Source organism: Nicotiana attenuata, unplaced genomic scaffold (assembly GCF_001879085.1).
Source record: "Nicotiana attenuata strain UT unplaced genomic scaffold, NIATTr2, whole genome shotgun sequence".
NCBI classification, from domain to species: domain Eukaryota; kingdom Viridiplantae; phylum Streptophyta; class Magnoliopsida; order Solanales; family Solanaceae; genus Nicotiana; species Nicotiana attenuata.
This window is the reverse complement of record NW_017670354.1, coordinates 893273-899272: the sequence shown is the minus strand read 5'-3', so window position 1 is coordinate 899272 and position 6000 is coordinate 893273. Positions and strand designations below refer to the sequence as shown.

The following is a 6000-nucleotide window of genomic DNA, read 5'->3' as shown; positions in this document are numbered from 1 at the left end:
TCTCTCTACGTCTCTCTCTATCTCTCAATTCCTAATTTCAGTAGTGTAAAGCAATGAAAAAGAGAGCAGCAATTCCACCATTGACAGCTATTAAAAAGATTTGAAGCTTTTTGAATTCGAATTTGGATTTTCAAAAATCATTATTTGTTTGGATTGGGTATTGTTGCAAACAATTGGGAATATGGTTTGAAGAAGAAGAAAAAGACGACATGACATACATTATGCTGCAGAAATAGTAGTAAAGTTGTAGTAAAATTATAGAAAAATTGTATTCTATTGTTTATATATTTTTTATTTATTTATTTAAATGTTGTATGAAAGTTGAACAATATTGTAGAAATATTATATTTAAGTTGTATGATATTGTAGTTGTATATAACTGAGTAGAAATAATGTGTGAAAGTTGTGGATAAGTTGTATAATATATAATTAGTTGTATGAAATTTATTTTTACTATATATATAAATCGGATACAAAATATACAAAAGACATATTGTATAAAATTTGTATAAAAATTGTTTTAAGTGATATGATATTGAAGTTGTATATAACTTGATATAAATAATGTATGAAAGTTGTAGATAAATTATAGATAAGTTGTATAATGGAAAAAGAAGAAGGATTATAGTAGTAGGTTGATGTCCAGCATAATATGGAGTGATGCTATTATGCCATAGTATGCAGATTGATTTATCAATAGTCAGTTAAACCATACATTCTTTGATCCTAAATCCTGATCATAGAGATTAGAGAGCTGAACATCTAAAGGGGAATTTAAACTAATAAAGGAAGAAAAATATCCTCTGCTAATAGATTACAAGGAGTAGGGAAGGCTCAAATTGGAAGCAATGATGGCCACTAATATTCAAACTTGCGCGCTACAGTTAAAATTGTGACCTCTTGATTGCCATCCATTCCAATTAGTGATTAATATAGGAAAGATTTTTTTTATTCCTATTGTACTGTAGGAAAAAATTGATAGCAACCGAACAAGCACCATGCCAATATTTTCTCCCTAACTTAATAGAGTACCACAGATCTCCCTTTTACTATGGATTTTATATTGTGACTGTAACGACCCGACCGGTCATTTTAAGAATATACGTCCCGATCCCCTATTAACTGTATTCTCCGTGTTTGTTTCTGCTATTGTGAGTTGCCGGGAGGATTTATTTGGAGTTTCGGAGAGTTTTGGAACACTTAGTCCCTAAATGAGAGTTTAGGTTTTAGAATTTGGACCGTAGTCGGAAGAGTGTGAAGAGGGCCTCGGAATGGAATTCTGTTGGTTCCGTTAGCTCCGTTGGGTGATTTCGGGTTTAGGAGCGTGTTCGGACTATATTTTGGAGGCTCGTAGCTTATTTAGGGGTGAAATGCCGAAAGTTGAAATTTTTGAAGTTTCCGGTTCGATAGTGAGATTTTGATCTAAGGGTCGGAATGGAATTTCGGAAGTTGGAGTAGCTCCGTAGTGTTGAATGTGACGTGCTTGCAAAATTTCAGGTAATTCGGACGAGATTTGATAGACTTTTTGATCGAAAGCGTAATTTGAGAGTTTTTGGAGTTCTTAGGCTTGAATCCGATGTTAAATTGGTGTTGTGATGTTGTTTTGAGCGTTCCGAAGGTCGGAACAAGTTTGAATGTTATTTTAGGATTGGTTGGCATCTTTGGTTGAGCTCCCGGGGGCCTCGGGTGAGCTTTAGGTGCTTAACGGAAGTTGAATTGGACTTAGAAAGAATTTGAGGTTGCTGAACCTGTCGTAACCGCACCTGCGTGTGTGGGACCGCAGGTGCGACGCCGCAGAAGTGGCTTAGTGATCGCAGAAGCGAGATTAGGCCAAGGCTCCAGAAAATGCAGGTGCGGCTGGGTGACCGCAAATGCGGAGCCGCAGATGCGGCCAAGCGACCGCAGATGCGGACCCAGCCCGTTAAGTGAATTTCGCACCTGCGATGCCTTTTCTGCAGGTGCCGGACCGCAGGTGCGCTCCCATGACCGCAAATGCGGTAATCGCTGGGCAGAAATATGAAATTTCGAGGGTTTGAGTTCATAACTTGGAAAATCAAATTTGCAGCTCGGATAGGGCGATTCTGTGGGGTTTTTTAAGAGAAGATCATTGGGTAACAATTCCTTATCCCTTCCTAATTGTATTCCATTAATCTATTGTTAGTTTATCATTTGATTTCGGATTTGGGGTGAGAAATTGGGAAAATTTTTGGAAAAGTTCTTAGGCCTAAGTTTCGAGTTTTGATTGGGGATTTGACATCGGATTTGGATAATTTTGGTATGTATGAACTCTTGAGAGTGTGAGAATTCTGAATTTGTAAATTTTACCCGATCCGAGACGTGGGCGTGAGGGGCGTTTTGGTTATTTTTCCTAATTTCGCGTAGTAGCTTAGAATTAATTAGTTGAAGTAGTTACTTGAAGTGTTATTTACATTATGCAATGGATATGAATAGATTTGGGCCATTTGGAGTCGATTACTCGTGGCAAGAGCGTGATTTCGGGTTGATTTTGAGCCGGTTCGAGGTAAGTGGCTTGCCTAACCTTGTGTGGGGGAACTCCTCTTAGGATTTGGTATTGTTGATATTTGAAATGCCTTGTACGTGAGGTGACGAGTGCTTACTTGTGCTAATTGTTGAAAATCTGGTTTTCATTAAGTAACTAAAATTGTGTTTCCTTTTTGTTTATACTACTGGCAATTTAAGCCTGCTGTTAGCTTAGGGAAAACATGTCTAATTGACTTGATTGCTTATTTGCTCAACTGCCTTATTTGGATTATGTGCAACATGCTAGGTTAGAGAACTTGTTTTACCTCGTCACACCTCCCTTTTCTACCCCGAGAAGGGGTATAAGGGAGTTTTTCCAATTAAAGTGATAATAATTGAAACGGGATTATTTATTTCAAATTCAGAGTCGCCACTTGGGGTAACTTATGGTGTCCCAAGTCACCGGTTTTAAAATCTCAAATCGAGGAAAGTTTGACTCTGTTTTACAGTCGGCGAAACACAGAAATCCGGGTAAGGATTTCTGTTAACCCGGGAGAAGGTGTTAGGCATTCCCGGGTTCCGTGGTTTTAGCACGGTCGCTCAACTATTGTTATTGGCCTAATTATCTGATTAATTATATATTTTAAAACCTATTGCATTCTTTATCCTTTGACTGCTTTTAATTATTTGTAGAATTATTCTGGAACAAGTTACGATTGTCGTACACTTGTTTGTTTGATATTGCGAATCGTGTCACGGGAACCGCACCCACTGTTTACAACATGTTTAAATTATTAACATTATAGTTGTTACGGCCGGGTCAAATAAATGTACCCCTGGATTTGGAAATTATGTATCGTAACCATGTCACGGGAACCGTACCCATAGTCACGATGATGATTTATTTACGCGCCTAAAGCAAACTATGATGTTCATAAATCACGCTCCTTAGAGATTCTGTGATATAGTAGTACAATGAAGTGTCTTTTATAATTTTTATTATTGTGTACAATCACCTACCATGGAATTTATCTGCGCCTTTTTCTATGTGTTTCTGGTGACACTACGAAGGTGAAGTTTCATGTGGTAATTATTTATACGGAAAATGGCCAAAACTACCTCTATCGTTTGTTAAATGGTTTATAAATACCCTCCGTCCATCTATCCATCCAAAAAAATACACGACGTTAATTCTATTAACAAAAATACCCCCGCGACTAACGACAGAATTTGTGAGTCTTTCATTTAATGACGTGGCGATCTTTAACTGGGCCACGTGGCAATCTTTAACCCAGAATCAAATATGGATCTCATTTTTACCCATTTACCTTATCCGACCCATTTTTACAAAAATGGGTGGTATCTACGACACCCATTCCACTGATCTAACCTCCCCCTTTCTTCTTCTCCAATCATAAACCCCATCTTTGGGAAATGAACATGCCAAAAATCAAAGAAGATATCGGAAGTGTTAGACCCTCCATCTTCAGCCATATGGATGAATTGAAGTTTGTAGCAATAAATCAATAGCAAACGACTCCAAAAAGTTGAGAACACATCTGGAATTTTCAGTCGCAAATCATTGGCGGCAATTCTTCGTCTTGTTGAGAGAATGGACTCCAAAAAAATTTCAACCTAAAATCAACTCGAATCAGCTCTACAGGTGTTCCTCTTCGATTTACCAGCTGCTTGGATCGTTCTAACCAGTCCACAAAGTTCTTCAAATTTGCAGCTGGTGTTTTTCGGGTTCATCAACTGATTCAGGCTTCAATAGTAATGAATTCTCGTTCAATGAATCAGGCTACAGAAACAATTCGAAGCTATCTTCAGCAACTGAAGCTCAGAAATGTTCAACAAGTGTTCGTCGTATTTCAACTTCAAGCTGCCAACCCAAAGTCAACCCAAACCTCTTCAACTTGAACTCAAAATGTAACCACAAGCTCGTCTCAACAATCCGAACAAAACCAATTTGAACAATAACCTACAGAATCGAAGGAACCCAATTCGTCTTCTTCGTCGAGAAACCGTTCAAAAAATTTCAACTCAAAACCCTAGAAAATCACTCAAATCGATCCTAATCCTTCAGATTCAGCTTCAAAATGATGTTTCCAACTAGAATCATGAACATCCAATCGAATTCGAAGCCCTAATTTTCAGATTTCAAACGAAATTTAGCTTCTTCGTTGAACTCGGCAGAGACGGGTTTCAATTGTGGCCTCAAATTCAATCTTGCTTCTTCGATTCAATACTGCAAAGCACGGAAAAATGGGTAAATGGGTCGGACTAGGTAAAAATGAGATCCATATTTGATTCTGGGTTAAAGATTGCCACGTGGCCCAGTTAAAAATCGCCACGTCATTAAATCAAAGACTCACAAATTCTGCCGTTAGTCGCGGGGTATTTTTGTTAATAGAATTAACGTCGTGTATTTTTTTGGACGGATAGATAGACGAAGGGTATTTATAAACCATTTAGCAAACGATAGGAATAGTTTAGGCCCTTTTCCGTTATTTATATTACTGAAACAAATTCCAGATGCAATAGTAAAATGAAATTAAAGCCTATAATGCACCCTCTCCGAGATTAATCTACCAACAAACATAAATCTATATGACCTTACATGATATTTAAGTCACTCTTGTGAATGAAATAAACCAGCAATTGCACAATCACAACAAAACTCATAATTGTTGTGCAATAAAAGATCAAAAAAAAATCTCATAACATTAGAACAAGATAAAAATAGATATGAGAACAACAATCGTAGAAGCAGAGGGACCTACCACAGGTCCATTTAGCGTCGGATCAGACTACGAACGGGATCGGAACCGCTTGGCCAAACACGAGCACCTCATTGCACCTCCGGTTTTGTTTTTGATTTACTTCCTCTTGAAATAAACTCTAATCAAAGGGATCTATGGATTTTTTTGAATTCCTTTTTTCTTTGGTTGAATCTGAAGCTAACAAAGCTTAAAACAGAAGGTGAAAATCTATTTTTTGGCTTTTCATCTTTTTAGAATGAAACCTAAAACAGCAAAAAGTTTGAAAGGTTCTTTCCTCTAATCTTTCCTCTTTATGCATCTCTGTAGGGGTGTGTTTCCATCTTTATGAGTGTGTCTGATGCGTTTTCTTTTTTTCATTTTTTGGGGGTGCTGCTGGTTCTCTCTTCTGAAAGAGAGTAACGATGGAGATGGATTTTTCAGAGGGTCTGCCGCTATCACTTTTTTTGTTTGTTTTGGGGTGAGCTCTCAAGGGATGTTTTGGTCTCTAGATGATGAATAAGGGTGTTATTTTCTGGTGAAGGTCTGATGTGTGCTTAAGGTGTGTAGAGGAAGAAGAAGCAACGCTGGGGGGAGGGGGGGGTTTCATGATAGGAAACGGCTGATCCTCTAAGACTAGGTTTTGTCTAGTTTTATTAGGATTTTAGGGTTAGGTTAGTGGGTATTGGGCCTAGGATTATGTGCTAGAACCGAATTGGGTCAAATTTGGCCAAATATACCTTTAAAAGTAGCCCTTTAA

At 37.9% G+C, this 6000-nt stretch overlaps 1 long non-coding RNA gene across 1 annotated transcript; it reads right to left on the bottom strand.

Annotated features, from left to right (window-relative positions):
* Positions 1 to 3941: 3941 nt before the first annotated feature.
* Positions 3942 to 5879, bottom strand: LOC109238279. The gene is made up of 2 exons (XR_002069724.1): positions 5265 to 5879; positions 3942 to 4729 (listed from the first exon to the last, which is right to left on the bottom strand). It is a non-coding gene; the product is annotated as an uncharacterized LOC109238279 (long non-coding RNA).
* Positions 5880 to 6000: the final 121 nt, after the last annotated feature.